This window comes from Brachyhypopomus gauderio, chromosome 10 (assembly GCF_052324685.1).
Source record: "Brachyhypopomus gauderio isolate BG-103 chromosome 10, BGAUD_0.2, whole genome shotgun sequence".
NCBI lineage: Eukaryota > Metazoa > Chordata > Actinopteri > Gymnotiformes > Hypopomidae > Brachyhypopomus > Brachyhypopomus gauderio.
This window is the reverse complement of record NC_135220.1, coordinates 4,331,677-4,350,215: the sequence shown is the minus strand read 5'-3', so window position 1 is coordinate 4,350,215 and position 18,539 is coordinate 4,331,677. Positions and strand designations below refer to the sequence as shown.

At 46.6% G+C, this 18,539-nt stretch overlaps 1 protein-coding gene across 1 annotated transcript in view; it reads right to left on the bottom strand.

Annotated features, from left to right (window-relative positions):
- hdac7a (histone deacetylase 7a) overlaps positions 1-18,156 on the bottom strand; it is a 65,292-nt gene extending 47,136 nt beyond the window's left edge. Inside the window, 2 exon segments of the mRNA XM_077018889.1 lie at positions 4,307-4,369; positions 17,786-18,156. The gene's annotated coding sequence lies outside the window, so the exon portion shown is untranslated.
- Between the last annotated feature and the right edge of the window lie 383 nt (positions 18,157-18,539).

The window sequence follows — 18,539 nt, the reverse complement described above, 5'->3', positions numbered from 1 at the left end:
ATCCTGATGCACAGGGAGAGCTGGGAGTGCAGTAGTGATGTTTTTAGGTGAGTGTTGAGTGCAGTAGTGATGTTTTTAGGTGAGTGTTGAGTGCAGTAGTGATGTTTTTAGGTGAGTGTTGAGTGCAGTAGTGATGTTTTAGGTGAGTGTTGAGTGCAGTAGTGATGTTTTTAGGTGAGTGTTGAGTGCAGTAGTGATGTTTTTAGGTGAGTGTTGAGTGCAATAGTGATGTTTTTAGGTGAGTGTTGAGTGCAATAGTGATGTTTTTAGGTGAGTGTTGAGTGCAATAGTGATGTTTTTAGGTGAGTGTTGAGTGCAATAGTGATGTTTTTAGGTGAGTGTTGAGTGCAGTAGTGATGTTTTCAGGTAAGTGTTGAGTGCAGTAGTGATGTTTTTAGGTGAGTGTTGAGTGCAATAGTGATGTTTTTAGGCGAGTGTTGATGGTTTGTACCCAGCACCATTCCGAGAGTGGGTTAACCAAACAGCAACCCCCCCTCTCAGTACCATCCACATCTCCAACAACAGCATACGGAATGAAAGACCAGGGGAAGGGGTTAGGGTGTATTGTCATTAATCTTTCCAAACATCAAACAAATTGTTGATAAGCTGTGCTTAAAGCTTTGGCAGCTGCTCATTTCACCTAGATCCCCCCAGATCACTCCAGATCACCCCAGAATCTCCCCACAGATCCCAAGAATCTCAGCTCAAGGCAAAATGTCTGCATGTTAACATGCACCTGAAGGGCTGAGAGAGAGGGGGAGAGGGAGAGAGAGAGGAAGAGGGCAAGAGAGAGGGAGAGGGAGTGAGGGAGAGAGAGGAAGAGGGAAAGAAAGGGAGAGGGGGAGTGGGAGGCACGTAAGGGTAAGTCTCCCCACAATTTACAGCAATCTCAAAATGGCGGCACTCTTCAGGGTAATTCAGTGGTTGAACTTCAACGACTCTCAAGTGGACGAAAAAAATGCATATAATGACATCTCTCTCTTCCCCTCCACATCTCTCTCTCTCCACCTCTCTCCCTGTCCCTTCTCAACTCACTCTCTCTCATATCTGTGTGTGTGGGTATGTGTGTGTGTGTGTGTGTGTGTGTGTGTGTGTGTGTGTGTGTGTGTGTGTGTGTGTGTGTGTGTGTGTGTGTGTTTCTTTCAATTCTGCTCTGGGGGAGACTGTATATTAAGTGCTCATATCATGAATATTCAGGACCTGCATATACACGCACACGCACACACACACACACACACACACGCACACGCACGCACACACACGCACGCACAAGACAATGATGAACCTTCCTTCACCTCTGCTCTACAAAACGCTGAAGAGTTTGGGCCACATTTGACCATACGTGGGGCTTGGTAGCCACTAAACTTTCCACTAAGATGCTTCTTCAAAGGAGACCATGAGCGATAACATCATCACACACCTGCCCTCAGCCAATCACATTGCAGAACAAACACAAGCTCCACCCTGAAAATCAAAGACGGTTCAGAACCTATCACAGCCTTCCAAGCAGTCGCACTGCTCCAATCACAATCATCCCCCCCTGCCTCTGTTGGACACGCTGTCCAGCCTCTCGGCTGAGGTAAGAGTTGAGCTCCTTCCTCTCCTTCCTCCTCCACCTCCCTCCTGTGAGCTGTGAAGACAGCAACAGTGGTGTGTAAGGAGGGTGCAGTCAGCTGACCCCCCCGCCTTAAGCCAGGAACAGGAAATGTGATCTTTGCTGTGGCTCCATGAAAAACAATCTCTCTATTGTTAGCTTCACTCTCCTGCCCCAGCGCGCCAAGATGAGGGGAAAAAAGCACAAATACCTCAAAGATTATTCTCTTCTCATCACACACACACACACACACACACACACACACAAACACACACACACACACACACGCAAACACACACACACACACACACACACACACACACACACACACACACACACACACACACACACACACACACACACACACACACACACACACACACACACACACACACACACACACACACACACACACACACGTGACAAAGGAGCTGGCTACACTCCACTGGTCAGTGAGATCACCACAGGTTACGTTGCACTGCAAGAACACAGGAAGCACAATAATGTGATGCAATCAAACACCTTTCGCACGAAGCTTTAGAAATTGGCATAGTAACACCTGGGATGGTCAACCGGGAAAATGATGAGAAATGATCCCGCACTCTTACTACAAGTATCCTGTAGTCATGTTACTCAGGATCAGGAGCTGTCCTGAAGACCTGGGCCGCCACACTGCATTGTGGGTCAAACCAAACTAAGAGTCACGATGGCCACACATAACCCCTGATCCGTAAACTTGTCTGATATGTGCATCGTGCTACCGAGACCAGGTGAGCAGGTCCCGATGCGGCTGAGTGGAGCTTGGCGGGACGGTGTGATGACTTAAGCGCGCGGGTACGTGGAGGACAAAAGCTACGACCCATCTTGCGCGAAACGCTCCAGAGATTCTGCGAACATCGTGCCGAGCTGAACACAGGACACGGGGGCTACAAAAGCAGCCGCCGGTGTCATTTCTCCGCCGTGCGCTACGGTGAAACGTGATCTCGCCACCGGCCACGACCTCATCGTACGCTTTTCTCTTCCAGCCATTGGCCCGCCGGCACAGAACCTGATCACAACCACAGTCACCTCGAACTGCTGCCTCCACCCCATACCTACACCACCCACGCACCCCATATACCTACACCACCCACGCACCCCATATATCTACACCACCCACGCACCAGTGAGCCCCCATATACCTACACCACCCACGCACCCCATATACCTACACCACCCATGCACCAGTGAGCCCCCATATACCTACACCACCCACGCACCAGTGAGCCCCCATATACCTACACCACCCACGCACCAGTGAGCCCCCATATACCTACACCACCCACGCACCCCATATATCTACACCACCCACGCACCAGTGAGCCCCCATATACCTACACCACCCACGCACCAGTGAGACCCCATATACCTACACCACCCATGCACCAGTGAGCCCCCATATACCTACACCACCCACGCACCAGTGAGCCCCCATATACCTACACCACCCACGCACCAGTGAGCCCCCATATACCTACACCACACACGCACCAGTGAGACCCCATATACCTACACCACCCACGCCCCATTAGCCAGCTACGCTCTGGTCAACAAACCAGTGGAGACAGAAAAACAATTCGGAAAGCACACTCTCTAAATTGAACTACAATGCTCGGAGATTTGTTTCTTCAACATTTATGACATTTGTAAAGTAACCAGACCTTTGCATAAGGTGTGTAGAACCAAGCAGAGCTATAAAGACAGTAATGCTCAGTCTCAGTCCATCTGCTGTGTAACTCTGAAGCTCTCGGAAGCGTGTTGTGGCAGACAATCTGACTTAACTGACTCCTTCATTCAACTGCATGTTGTGCATGGTTACCAAGTCTCTAAAGAACACAATATAAAAATCACTGCTTTATGGATAACACAGCATGTAATGGAATAAATCCTTCATCAGATGGCATTTGAGCTCCCATCATTGGTCTTCTATGACAGAATGATGGCTCGCTCCTAGAAACACAATTCTGTTATTCCTTGTATGAAAAAAATTGTGACATAATTCTGAGTGAAATTGCTGGTTGTTCAGATTAGCATATTTTCATTAAGAATGACCATATTAAAAACGTTTAATTATAAATACATTAAAACAGGGGTTTACCGCAGCTGTGACTTGTTAAACCAGCACTACACAGTCTATCAAGGCTTGCGGTCACATGACAAGACAGTCAAACAAAGGATGCTCAATCGCGCACAGTCCAAAGTAAACAATGTAAAGTTTGTGCTGCACTGCTGAGAACCGACTCGGTGAAACAGATGCGAGGTCAGAAGTGGGTTTAAGAGGCCTGCAGCTTTTCAGAAGAAGTGTTCTCGAGATCCGTGCGGCTTCAAACAAAATCCGATACGCCGCAGACAGCTGGGCCTATCCGCCTGCTTGACTCGTAAGTGTTCGCCTATGAGAATCGAACCTCTTCCAGGGAATGCTAGCGAGGAAACGATACTACTATGCAAATATCACAATTGCACGTGACGGTTTCATATGATCTCATATGAAATTAATAAATAACAAGAATTACGAAATTATTTCCAAGCCTGTGGCGATGGGACACGAATGATGCCATATCATACGTATGGACCAAGTCTGGGACTCCGTAAAACGACGTATTTCTACCTCAAAACGAGCCAACATCCCCGTGAGGTTGCGCGTGAGGTTGTGAGGTCATGGAGGTGACGTACCTGCCTCTCCGACGTCACCTGCGTGTCTGGCCTCTAAGGTTGGTCTCGTGCGCGTAATTCCATCTGTGAAGCAAACAGCCCAGACCTCGTTTTATAAATCCGTTATTTATATACATTATATTTACGCTACACAATCGGCGACAAGGTTTCATGCCAACGACGGAAGAGGAAACCTCAAACTTTCTGTAAGTTTAAACCCAAAAACGATGACAGGAGTCGCTTCCTTCCGTTACAACGAAAACACAGGATAAACGTTTAACCAATTCAGACTTTGTTTAAAATAGGTCATCGGTTTCATACAATACATCTGATACCAGAACCGAACTTGTCAACTTGTGCCTACCGGACACAGCGGAATCTAGCAAGCTGTTTGAAACCTGCAGCATCTGTACTAACTTTCTTCAAATCTGACGCGACGTTTTATGTATAAAATCAATATACCACTTGATGAAGTGTATAAATCCCCGTTGAAAATATTGTTTTTGTTTTCAAACAACAAGATTTATTTAAAGCAACGAGCTTTTCGAGCAGAATTCAGACCCATTACACTGACACGCGCTCCGGGCGCAGAGCTGCAACTTTACGAAGTAAACGCAGCGCAGCAGAACTGAACCAGAACACAGAACTAAACTCAACTTTATAACTCATTACCAAACAAACTCACAGTCTTCGAATAGAAGAGCAACGCAGCTACCTTCCAGCAGAAACAAAAGACTACAACAGGTTACTCGTCCCCTCTGAAACTCCTTGGCGGAACGTGTGCGACGTCTCGGGTCGGTGGTCTTAGCTCTCTGTGGTTCGGTTCCGTCCGTCTCTGTAAAGAAATCCGTTCTTGGATGATCCACTTAGAGAGAAAATGAGACGTTCGCCAGCGTTGCACGAGAGAGAAAGAGTTATCACGGTACCTTTGCTAAGTCCAACCCCTGTTGCGGACGAAAATAGAAATGCAGGCGGGTCGGTCCAAAAATAGCCTTGACATCACACGGTTCTCGCTTCCCTGCCTGTATTTCTCATTGGCTCACACTGCAGTCAATCCTGCCAGCACCGTCCGGGCTGGTCGACTGGATTCGTGGGAGTCGGCTTGTCCTGTTTTATTTTGTGAGTCATTAAAGCTGCCGAAACTTTATAGGTAGTTCATTTATTAAATAGACACACATCCGTTAACTGACGCGTATGCTTATTTTAACGAACACAATGGAATATAAAAACATACATATTTCATGCTCTGAGAAATCAAATGAGTTTTAAACATTCATACATTCACTCATAACATTCATACATTCACGCAATTATTGTTTTTTCACAAGCGCGAGATGAAAGTGCGCTTATAATGACCTAATACGCGTTTAATAACGTGATTGCATCGATAGGCTCTGCACGCAAACGGGCTTTATCTCTGCGTTAGTGCATCACCTACTGACCACGGCAAATGAGTCAAAACGCAACTTTACGTCCGAGTGACGTTTCTCCTGCAGTTCGCTATCAGCTTCCAGAGAAGTGTGCAAGTGTGGGCTCCTGGAAGAGCCGAGGTGCATCAGATCGCGCCCGAAGCGCCTTTCAGCTCGAGACCCGCACGCGCGTGGCCCCCGGTGAGGCTCCACGCGCTCTCAAACCGCGAGCGCGCCTCTTTCTCAGAAAGCAGGACAGACGCGTCAGAGAGCCGCGAGCGTCTATAGTTTCCTGCACACGTAACTCTGGACGGGTCGTACATGTGGCTTGGAGTAGCGGTATCGGCTCGGTTACAGGAACAGCGCTCTACTTCAGAAGATGCTTCACTGTAAACAACACACTGCGATGATACGCGTTCATTTGTGTTTACTTGAAGGCATGCAGGAATGTAAATCCGTTACACGGTTGTTAATGTTACGACGTACACGGTTTTGTAAAAGTACAGAATTACTTTTTTTTTCCGAATAATTTTTCAGTATGCACGTACGTGGCAGCAAGCTGTTTACATATTAGCTTATATGCTTCTGAGTTTCTGCTCCTGTCCTGTAGTTCTGTATTGGTACCTCCCATATGTTTCAGAAGAAACCACAAACACACACGCACACGCATAACGAAACCAGCAGCGAAGGTGATGTTCATCCTTTAGCGTCTTCTACAGGGGGGAACCCAGGAGCCTTACCAGAAACCCTCTTCTATGTGTGTGTGTGTGTGTGTGTGTGTGTGTGTGTGTGTGTGTGTTCACAAGCAGACTTTTGTGTGCACATCTTTGTGTTCATTGTTATAATTACACAATCCCTCAGTATGAATAATATCCGGCAGGAGCTGAAAGACTACAATAAGACACTGAAACAGCCCATGAACTAACCAGCACATGCACACTCAGATCTGCACAGGCAACACAAACACACCGATAAAGGCCTTCTACCACTGACCTCAGAACAGCGGGAGCATTGAGGTTTCAGGACACGAAGGAATGAAGAGTGAAGAGTCATGATTTTTCTATGCAGCCAGAACAGGGTCAAGCTAAGGTGCAGAGCAATCCGCCTGACGAGGTCCGAGCTCACGTCACACACAGGTGTGGACACGGTGCGTGCAAAAAATGATGTATAGCCACTCCAGATTATGATCATACCTTACAGCTTTAAGCACTGATCTGTGATCATTAAGAATGAACTTGGCAGCAGCACCCACAAGAAGGCTAAGCTGATGTGGTTAAAAATAAACGAGGACTATTCTCTCAACATCAACAGACCTTCTTTCCATATTCCAGTAAGCATGAGGAAAACAGAAAGAGAAAAAAAGACCCGGTTGAATTAGCACAGGATGCGGTCAACTGTGCGATGACGCCGGTGAGACACACACACACACACAGCTGTGTGAAGCAAGCTAGGTATGGTCCCCCGTGTCTATTCACAGCACAGAGACCCTGCTGGCGTGACACATCTAGTCTTTCAGCTTTCAAACAAGGAAGTGAAGCTGGTGTTAGCCAATTCTGCTGGACTGTTATTTCACTTTGAGGTCAAGAGCATCTTTTAAAGTTGTGCAATTAGCCATTTTCTAGTCATACGGTGTCATATTTAGGTTTGCATGTTTGCTTATATGCTTAAGGATATATGATATATAATCTTCTGTTGTAAGTTTTGTATATCCATTGGAAATACTACTGAATGTAAACAAAACAATCTGTTCTGGTACTTTGCAGGCTATTGAACATGCTACACAATTCACACATAGACATTTTTGTGGAACAGTAAGTTCAGCACATAGCTAGACCTGTGACTTTCACACGGAGACTCACAGTAACCACTGATCGTTCATTATGTCAGTCTGTCATGTAACATCTCTAAACACGCAAGCATGAAACATGCCACAATATCATTTCCATATTTCTGTACAGGAACCTGCAGTGTCGGGGGAAAGCTATACGAAAGTTCCAATCACACACAGGCACACACACACACACTCACACACGCAGACACACACACACATTCTCGCACACACACACGCCGCGCGCACACGTATACACACATGACTGCACAGGAATACAGTGTGCTTGACTTGTCATTTAACACACATACTTGCATTCCTTTGAACTACATAAAAGTACAATATGATTACAGCTACAGATAACTGTAGATCAACTGTAGATCATTAATCTTTAGCATCAGCAACTAAAAGGAAATCTAAAGACCAATTTGTTTATTCAGAACTGCTAAATGTATTTTTTTTTTTTGCTGACAAGGACCAGAATTGTATTGGGTTCCAATAGTAGGAAATCTAGCCTGACATATCTGAAAAGACAAAATCTGCTGTACATCTCTGATACAATCACAGGCCGAGCCATCTCACAGACTGCACCTGTGTATGTGTGTGTGTGTCTCCAATCAGACTGTGATAACTGTGTGACCTCATAGATCGAGGGGAAAACGAAAGATCGGGGTTCAGGTTCTCTTCAACAGCATAACCCTGGTAAGTAGGACGTTATAAACAAAAGCTGATCTCATATCAGTACACAGCATGTAATAATGGGTAATATGTTTCCGGGTCTTATCATCATCCTCACAGACTGATAAATGAAACAACATCAAAGTGCCTTTATTAGTCTGCGGATGCACTTTTTGAATCGGAGGCTTTGGAAGTACCCGGAGATTAGACTCTGATGTTAATCTAGCGCTGCGTGACAGAGAGAACCCTTGTAACTATAGTTCAGAACAGACACCCACTGTGTTCCTGGAGGTCAGGCTTACAGCTACAGCCCCAATCCAACACGATCTAACCACCCAATGACCAGTGCCACGCTCTGCAGGTGGGGCTGCTAATCAAGGACTTCAACAAATAATTCAATTGCCTGTTTCTCTCTTATCCCCTTCTCTCTCTCTCTCTCTCTCTCTCTCTCTCTCTCTCTCTCTCTCTCTCTCTCTCTCTCTCTCTCTCTCTCTCCTTCTTCTCACACATCCTCTCCCTCTTCTCTCTTCCTCTCTCTGAGAAATTAATTTCGATGCGTACCCGGAGTCTGATCATATCGGGAGTGTCCGATAATATATCTCTTGCAGCAATGAGTTTTTATTTTGTTTTATTTTGACTACTTTCAACTTAAAGACCTACAACACTCACACACACACACAGAAGAGCCACCAATCATTTTGTGATCACGGGTGTAGGACTTCAGCTTCCTGCTGCTTGCGTTTGTGCCTTCAGTACTCGCAGGTAGCTGAGAAACAAGCCAGGGTGAAGGATGGGTGTGGGGGTGGGTGGGAACCCCGTGAGAGGCAGCGGCGTTTCTGCCAGGCCTCAGACTCAGAAGGCCGTTAGCAGACGAGAGTAAGAGAAGACCTCGGCACGCAAGCCATGTAGGAGCGCAGCCTTTCTACCAACAGGATGTCAAGAGTTTTCTCCAAAGTTACACAAAGCAGCTTTTTAAAAAAGATCTTGAAAATAAGCGAGGCCTTCATTCACACTAAATCCGACGAAATCACTCTGGCTCATCTCGACTTTGTGCTTTATCTCGGACAGTGGCAGGTTTGGAAGGGCTCGTCTGTGGAGAGCAGGACGAGGAAGGGGCTGAGTGTGGCGGGCCGAGCACATCGGATGGAATGTGAGGAATGCTGGATATGGGGAGAAAAGGAGAGCAAAAACAGAGAGAAAGAGATGAAGAGAAAGAAGGGAAGGGGGAGATACTGAGATGCAAAGAGTGGGGAGATACAGAGAGAGAGAGAGAGAGAGCAGATACAGAAAGAGACGGGTTGTGAAAAGACAGGAAAAGAGGGAGACGGGTTGTGGAAAGGCTGAAAAACAGATGGAAGCAGAAGAAAAGAGAAGTAGAAAGAAAATGAGGGTGTGGAGAGAAAAAAAGCTCAGAATCGTGTGTGTGTGTGTGTGTGTGTGTGTGTGTGTGTGTGTGTATGTATGTGTGTGTGTGTGTGTGTGTGTGTGTGTGTGTGTGTGTGTGTGTGTGTGTGTGTGTGTGTATGTATGTGTGTGTGTGTGTGTGTGTGTGAGTGTGTGTGTGTGTGTGTGTGTGTGTGTGTGTGTGTGTGTGTGTGTGTGTGTGTGTGAGTGTGTGAGTGTGTGTGTGTGTGATGGGAATAGCTGTGTTGGATGAAGAAGGGCACCAGCAGGGAGGGCTGTTTGGGTGTGGTGTGCAGTGCAGTTCCAGTTCACATGTTCTGACTCATAGAAGAGTGAAGCCCCAGAGGTCCTGTAGAGCAGGACTTTGTCAGGACACTCCACCACAGAGCAGGAGATGCAGGACCCTAGCCCTGTGTTGGGGGGGGGTTCAATGTACGCGAGATGCTCAGTGTTCAAGCACTTTTGCATGTGTGTCAGGTTTCATGGATCTGGGGATTTCACGCTGTCCTGGAGTACACAATAGCTGTCCATCACATCTGATCCTTAAACCTGCTGCAGGTATTACAGGGCTTGTGTGTCACAGGGACGGCTGTAAGCAGGACTGTGATGGCACGTAAAACCTTTTGGAAGAATGTGGAGAAAGGCTGAAAACTTGTCTACACTGCAAACAAACTCACACGCACAAAACACATTACACAGCCAGTGCAGTGATGAGGCTACACATCACCTGAAATACTATTCCTCCTGAAAGGATGTGACAATTGCTTGAAGCAATAACTATAAATTTGTAAATATCTTGAATCATTAAGTATCATTTCATATATTTAAAATAAAATAATGTTTTTTCAAACCACTGGTCATGTTGCTGCCTAGTGAACTTAAAAAAAAAGAAAAAAAAGGTAAACCCTCCAACATTCAAAAGATCTTCTAGAATGATCTAACACACACACACACACACACACACACACACACACACACACACACACACACTTACACACACACGTTAGCTCATTGAAGCATTGTGCTGACATGCTGAACTCCCCTTCGACATAAGCCTCCCTTCTGATCCTCCCACAAGGTTTTCACTGCCATTGTCATCACAGATTATGTGAGGTCTGAATTCATTTAGCATGCATGTGCACACACACACACACACACACACAAACAATGTAAGCTTAACTCATACATCCAGCACCAAGGCAAAGACCAAAGTCTCAACGCTTGATAAGTTTCCATGTTGATTTTTTCCAGTGTTTCCTGCAGGGTGGGTAATGTGTGTGTGTGTGTGTGTGTGTGTGTGTGTGTGTATGTATGTGTGTGTGTGTGTGTGTGTGTGTGAGTGTGTGTGTGTGTGTGTGTGTGTGTGTGTGTGTGGGTGTGGGAAGACGCACACAGGACACGTCGGTAGCGTAGTTAGTGAATGTGGCTGGAAATTGCTCTGCATCTAGCTTGAAAACATCAGAGACCCCTTGATGAGCTTGACGAGCTCTTTCCAAAACAAGACAGAGCGCAGTACCCAGGAACAAACCGCTTCTTCAGAAACAAAAAGCAGAAGATTGGAACAAGAGCTGCAAGAGCTGAACACACCGATCCAAATTTATCCAGCTATGAATCAAACGTGAAGTTAAGCATCTTCAAGATCACTGTTCCTGCCGTAGCTGCATTCACCTGATGAATTAAACTGTCTGCAGTACGTGAAGGAGACGTATCCACTGCTCTGGGCTCCATGCTTCTTAATTCATGTCATTTGCAGCTTTTTGCCTTTGCAGCTTTTTCAGACAAAAAATGTCACAGCAAATTCTTACATACTATACATACAATTTTATTTATTTATTTATTGCCAGAGATAAGTGTGAAAAATTACAGGGAAACCAGTGATTCCACAGGGATTACAGCCGGTTTAGCACTGCAGTTTAGCACTAAAGGTTTTACAACTCAGATTATGTTAATCCCAGATTATGCACCTTGCGCACACAGATGAAGGTTCAAGCCGTGATACAGACCACGGCTACCTAGGCAGCCTAGATAGGGGAGGAGCGGTGGAGGTCTGTCACTCGTTCAAGGGAAATGCTAAGATTCACTTCTGTACAGCAGAAATTTAGTGGGACATTCTGAACCGGACCCATTAAAATTTGCACTTTATACGGTCCCATGTGGGTGACCGTGAGGCGTTATACCTCCGAAGCGCAGTGACGAGGTAGTAATGTGGTCGTTTTGAGCCAGATATACCGGCTCAGGCAGCATCACCTTTCTGAACACAACAACCTAAAGGAGTGGGCGAACGTGATGGAAACATGGCCTAAATATAGACTCCTTCTTGATGTACCGATTTCGTCTCACCCACACACAACCCGTTAGGTTTTCTTTTCAGTGGCTAAACTATGAACTTTTACAAGCGTCCCTCGACTGTTTCAGTTATGAGTTGTGTCAGTTTACTAGCTGCTATATTCAAAGGCTGATCTCGAAACGTTTGGTCTGTATCAGTGTCAAGTGAACGTTATGATAACGGAAAGTTCTGGCACTAAAAGTCTGAGTTCCTGTGCTGCCCCACAGGGCACTGGAAATTCTGAGGTTTGCATCGGACATAATGGAAGAAAGGCATTAATGTCTGATGCATTGTGGCCAAATGGGATTGCACCTTCGCATTGTGCACTGATATTTTTGATCTCCTATCTGGGTTTTTTTTTTTTTACTTAAAGATGTCAAACCTCGTGCTTTTTAAAATAATTGCATTTTGATAGCCTATGACGACATGAATTTATTAAGAACGCCTACCAGCTGAAGACGAGGGGGAAAACGATACAATTTAATGACATCAATTTGAAGTGATTATAATTGATCAAATGCCTCGTCAAAGGTCACCACTTCAAATCAAAATTACGCTAAAGAAAAAAATGAAAACAATTCTAGCGTAACTACAGGAAATAATTATAAACTAGTTGAATATAGACAAAGAAAACAACACTAATCTTTATATTCTGATTTAAGAGATATTTAACAGATATATGTGTTTTAAATAGCTCAAAAACAAAGTTTAATGGTTCAGTCTATTGAATATTATAACAATCAATTTAAGTACTCAAAAATTATCAACTGATGCAAATTAAGCGTGCGGTTGTATTATAGCAAAATTTCCACCGATGTAAGCTCCTCATTACTGTAAATTAATATATTAAAATTAAGAATTCTGGTGAATGTCTGTTTATCATTATAAAATGTTTCATAAAGCTGTTTTAAACATTGCGTTCTTCATCCAGTCTGTCACAAGCTCACAGTTAGCCCTCTTTCTGAACAGCTTTAAAGCAATATATGTGTTTGTGAAGAGAGAGAGAGAGAGAGAGAGAGAGAGAGAGAGAGAGAGACAGTGTGGAAAAGAGGGTGAAAGACAGACAGGTATGGGAAAAGGGTGAGAGAGAGACAGACGAGTGTGGAAAAGAGGGAAGTGATGGTAGGTACAGGTGAGAGAGGTACGGGTGAGTATGGAATAAGAAGAAAAAAGAGAATGACGGCACGGAGATGCTTGGGGCTGCGGGACAGACGTCAGTGTCCAAGCTTCAGGCTCTACGGCCTGAGAGGGGAGGTGAGCCAGGTAGGTCCTGACTAAACACTTCCTGAGCTGCCTGACACAGAGCCCGCCTACTGAGTCTAACCCAGAGAAGTGTGAGAGCCCTGTAAAACTGAAGAGGGTGAGAGAGAGAGAGAGAGAGAGAGAGAGAGAGAGAGAGAGAGAGAGAGAGAGAGAGAGAGAGAGAGAGAGAGAGAACCAAGGAGGTACCTTCCATCTGGAGTGAACAGGAAAGGCTGATAGTGAAACTACAGAATGCATGTGTGTGTGTGTGTGTGTGTGTGTGTGTGTGTGTGTGTGTGTGTGTGTGTGTGTGTGTGTGTGTGTGTGTGTGTGTGTGAGTGTGTGTGTGTGTGTGTGTGTGTGTGTGTGTGTGTGTGAGTGTGAGTGTGTGTGTGTGTGTGTGTGTGTGTGTGAGTGTGTGCACATGCACGCACGCGCACACACACACACACACACACACACACACACAAACAAATGCAACTGTCACATATACACACCCCCCACACAGCTGCAGGTGGAGAAAACATGTGTCATGCAGGGTGGAAATGAAACGGTGTGTGTTTTAATGGGAACAGAGATCAGTGTATATTGGGAGTGTCGCCGGGAGGAGTCTGCTTACTAAAAACACGCCAAACTTGACTATTCGGGGAATGTAGCAACACCACCTTTACCACAGAACCTATAACAGTTAACTGGCTTGAACAGTTAAACAACTGAAACAGTTAACCGGCTTAAAAAGGTGAACCAGCTACAACACTGAAACAGCTCCAGTTCAGTAAAGCTCTTTGCTTTGGCCTCTGAAAACATACCAACAGGCCACGCCTCCCCCCAGGGCTAACGCCGAGGCCCTCTGGGCGAGAGCGCCAAACGTCCTGCGCTGGAAAAATCCTGTTAGCTGATGAAAGTGTCAGCACTCCTACGCCTGATCCGTCCCACAGTGACTTCCTGTAGATTCCAGCAGCGCTTGAGAAGGCGAATACGGAGACTGACGGCCAGCGGTAAACCAGCCAGACTCTCAACGCACCGCTGCCTCACATGACAGCATAAAACCACACATAAGCATTTTCTGAGCACCCTTCTCTAAACTTTTTGGGGTTTTTTTCATTTAATCAATTCACATGGTCACCAGCAGGGGGCGATAAACTCATAACCACATCTAAAATGAGCTCATTTTACAGGCTAATTAACAAACCACTAGTGCAAATAACAGGAAGATTATCACAGATGAAAACAAGGGTGTTGATATCCTGTCCAAATTCTAAAATGAACAAACTAGAGCTAAACATGTTTCTTCAAACATGTCTTTAGCTAATGTTTGGACCTCAAAAAGAAATTAACAGAAGACTAACAGAAGACAGACTGCACTCATCTTCCAAGCTCACTACCAAACTTTCCACCTTTCCAAACTATCGATCATCATGTCAAACGGTAAGCCTGGGAACAGAGCCTTGCGCGGATCAATCTCTGTCGGGCAGGACGTGTAACCGAGGGCGGGGTCTGCCCTTCTCACCCCCCCTCCTGACCCTCCTGTGCCCCAGGCGTCCTTGGATCAGTTCCAGACAGATGCTGTCCTTAAGAGCTGATCTCAAAACAGGTTCCCTGTGGCTCAGTTCTTCTTATGACTGATCAAATCCAGAGGGAAACACTGACTCCAGACCTGTCCACACAAGTGACCTATGAGAGGCCCCAGTGCAAGCCTGCAGGTCAGGATCTGCCCATGAGTGACCCCCACACCCCCGTCCTCCGCCCTCCCCCTCCACCCGCCTGAGCGGAGGTAAAGGGAAGTGATTAGCAGGCTGGATCTCTGGAGAGGAGCTGCAGGGTTATCTCTGTGAGAAGCAGGGAACCCTTGAACTCAGGAGAAATTCCACAAGCTCAGGGTGTGGGGGGAGGGGTAAAGACATGCCCTCAATGTGTGTGTGTGTGTGTGTGTGTGTGTGTGTGTGTGTGTAAGGCGGGGTGGGGGGATGCAAAGTGTGAGCATCATTCATCACTGAGATCACAGAAGAGCAGGTAGTGACATCATCAGTCAGCGCCCACTTTGTTCTAAAAGTGTGGCGTGAGTGCAAACAAGCCCAGACCCCTACGGGTTTCCATGGTCACTGGAACAGCCATGGTCACTGGAACGGCCAGACTGAGTAGTGACCACAGCAAAACGTCATAAAGTCCTGTAATGACACTACAGTATAAGAGCATTTCTTCTAAAGCTGTCATCTATGAATCGACATATATAATAAGACCTGAATTCACGTTGGGGGGTGTTGGGGGGGGGGGGGGGTACAGGATGGTGTGGGCAAACCACGTGGGGGGTAAACCACGGAATGTCCCATCATCAACAGCTGTCTGGTCTGCTCAGGGACTGCACAAGGTTTCAGCACTTCCTGCCTGGACAGGAAGTGCTACTGAATGTTGCCTTATCAGTCAAAGCAGAGACAATCCTGAGAGACACAATGCAGAGAGGACAGAGTGGGGACTGCTGTTGTGATTTAAAATAACCCCAACTGAAAAACATAAAAACCACCCTATCCAGGTCATTCAAGACTGTAGTAGATGTTTTTTAAAGAGGCTATCACAAAATCACAGATGTTGCCTTCACGTTATCATGAGCTGACAGTGAGTAGAGGAAGTGTGCTGAAGTGTACGGGGTTCAGAGGCGTGGTGACACACGTTAGTCACTCCTTTAGCAGAACACCCAGCGGAGCTTTAAGAATCAAAATGAAACTGTGATATTCAATAACTTAAGACATGAGTGTGTGTACACTTCCTCATTTCAACAAAACAAAAATACAGACATGTGCAACCATGTCTAAATACACACACACACACACACACACACTCACACACACACGAGCACGCATGCACACAGGCACACACACAGACAGATACACACAGCCACATGCGCACAGACACACACACACACACACACACACAAACTAAAGAGGAAATGCTTGCTTAGAGCTCTGAGACACTGGTGCGGCATGACCAGCCTCAGGTCTGTTTCCTCCTGTCCTGCTCGATCCTCATGTCGCCTCCCCAGCGTGTCCACCAGACCTCACCACACTCTCCGTTCTCTCCCTCTTCCACTTTCAATAGAGAAACTCACCATCACAGACAAGAAGTCCGGGCCACCGCAGCTGGAACTGCCTTTGACCAGCTGAAACAAACACAGCCCAGTGCCACACAGGCGCTTACAAAAGAAGACACGCTCTTCAGCGGGCAGAACGGACCACAGAACAATCGAGCCGAGGGCTTGAGCCTCGGTCGGTGGAGAGGAATGGTCACGCTGAAGGTGAAACTAACCGGCCCTAACAACACCGTGTGATTCAACTCCACCCTAGCTCTGCCATGTTCACCACCACGACCTCCTGGTGGTGACGCGTGAGCAGTCTCTGTTAAAAGGGCCTGTTTACCTGTTGACCTGTTTACCTGTTGACAGGACGCTGAGAGGACAGGTAAAATAACAGTCCACTACGCCCTCTGTCTTTCTAGAACACACAGGCTAGTTCATTCTGTTCCTCCCACATACGCACGCTTAGACACACACACACACACACACACACACACACACACACACACACACACACACACACACACACACACACACACTGTCATGACAGACGAGTTTGAGGTGTCTCCTGTCGAATTCCACTTTCTCTTCTTCTGCTTCTCATTCCTAATGTTTTTTTTTTCCTTCATGCAAGTTTTCAGGTCACAGTTTGTCCTGACTGACATGGACACAAACTCATCTCACACACACCCACACACTCGTCTGACGCACACACACACACACACACACACACACACACACACACACACACACACACACACACACACACACACACACACACACACACACACACACACACACACTGACTCGTTGCTGTCTGCTCCCTCCCACCCTCTCCACCTAGCAAACGCAATGAGAGGGACCTCCAAGAACAACACACACACACACACACACACACACACACACACACACACACACACACACACACACACACACACACACACACACACACACACACACACAAAGTCCAGCAGGGGTGCAGAAATGAGCCTCTCCCTCTCCAGACTCCCGAAGTCTTATCAGCGCTTTCCTTCCCGTGCGCTGCGTGTGTGAGAGAGCGTGAGAGACTGAAGAGAAAACCTGCACCCACAAACAACAGGAGGAAGCTAGGAACAAGAGCAGAGGAGCTCTGAAAGCACCCAGAGAGAAGGAGGGAGAGAGAGGGAGGGAGGGAGAGAACAAGGGAATGGGGTGGGAAAATGATTGAGAGACCGGCAGAGAGAGGAAGACTGATAGAGAGGAAGAGAGGAAGTCTCACATGCAACAGAGATATAAAACAAACAAACAAAAAAAGACCCCAAATTCACCTAAATTCTACTGAATCAACCCCCCAACCCCACCCCAAAACAACCCTCCTCGAAACTTTAAAACTACTGAAACATCCCCCACCGCACCCCAGCCCAAAAACAACCCTCTTTAACTCTGCTGACACACAGGAACACGCACATCCTACAACTTCAGAGTTACGGAGGACAATAGTTTCGGACACGCAGAGTTACGGACATGACCCGTACTCCAGGGAAGGCTGATTTCAACTGTCACTCACCAGCTAACCGTGCTGTTCTCCGGGACAGAAGACATGAGATTGTAGCTGTGGGCACAGCCAGCGTATGGATCTCCCCCTGGACGTCACCTCCGCGCTCGCCTGCAGCCTGTGGAGATTCCCGGGCGTCACCTCCACGCTCCCTCACTGCCTGTCGGGCGTCCACAGCCAAAGGCAGAATAAGCTGGAGGGGGAGGAAAAGGATTTAACTCGCCTGAAGTGTTCGACACGCCGCTTTCTCTTTCTCTCCCTCTCTCTCTCTCTCTCTCTCATGTACACAGAGAGGCACACTCTCTCTCCTCTGCCGCTGGTGTGAGGATCCCCCAAAGTCACAGACTACAAGCAGAGGGAGAACTGAGAGGAAGGGAGAGTGTGTGTGAGTACGAGTGTGTGAGAGATATGGGTGGGAGGGACCCATTCGAAGAAGGCCACGGGCCGTCTACACCAGACAATGGCAGGAAACTGTATCGGGGTAAAATACTAACAAAGAAATTATTCAAACGCAGGGCAATAACAATCAGTGCCAACTCAAAACAAGTTCTGAAATCCCATCTTTTAATACCAAAACAAACCATTTCACAAGGCAATGTAAAACAGGACAAGGCAGTGTAAAACAGGACAAGGCAGTGTAAAACAGGACAAGACAGTTTAGAACGGGACAAGGCAGTGTAGAACGGGACAAGGCAGTGTAAAACAGGACAAGGCAGTGTAAAACGGGACAAGGCAGTGTAAAACGGGACAAGGCAGTGTAAAACAG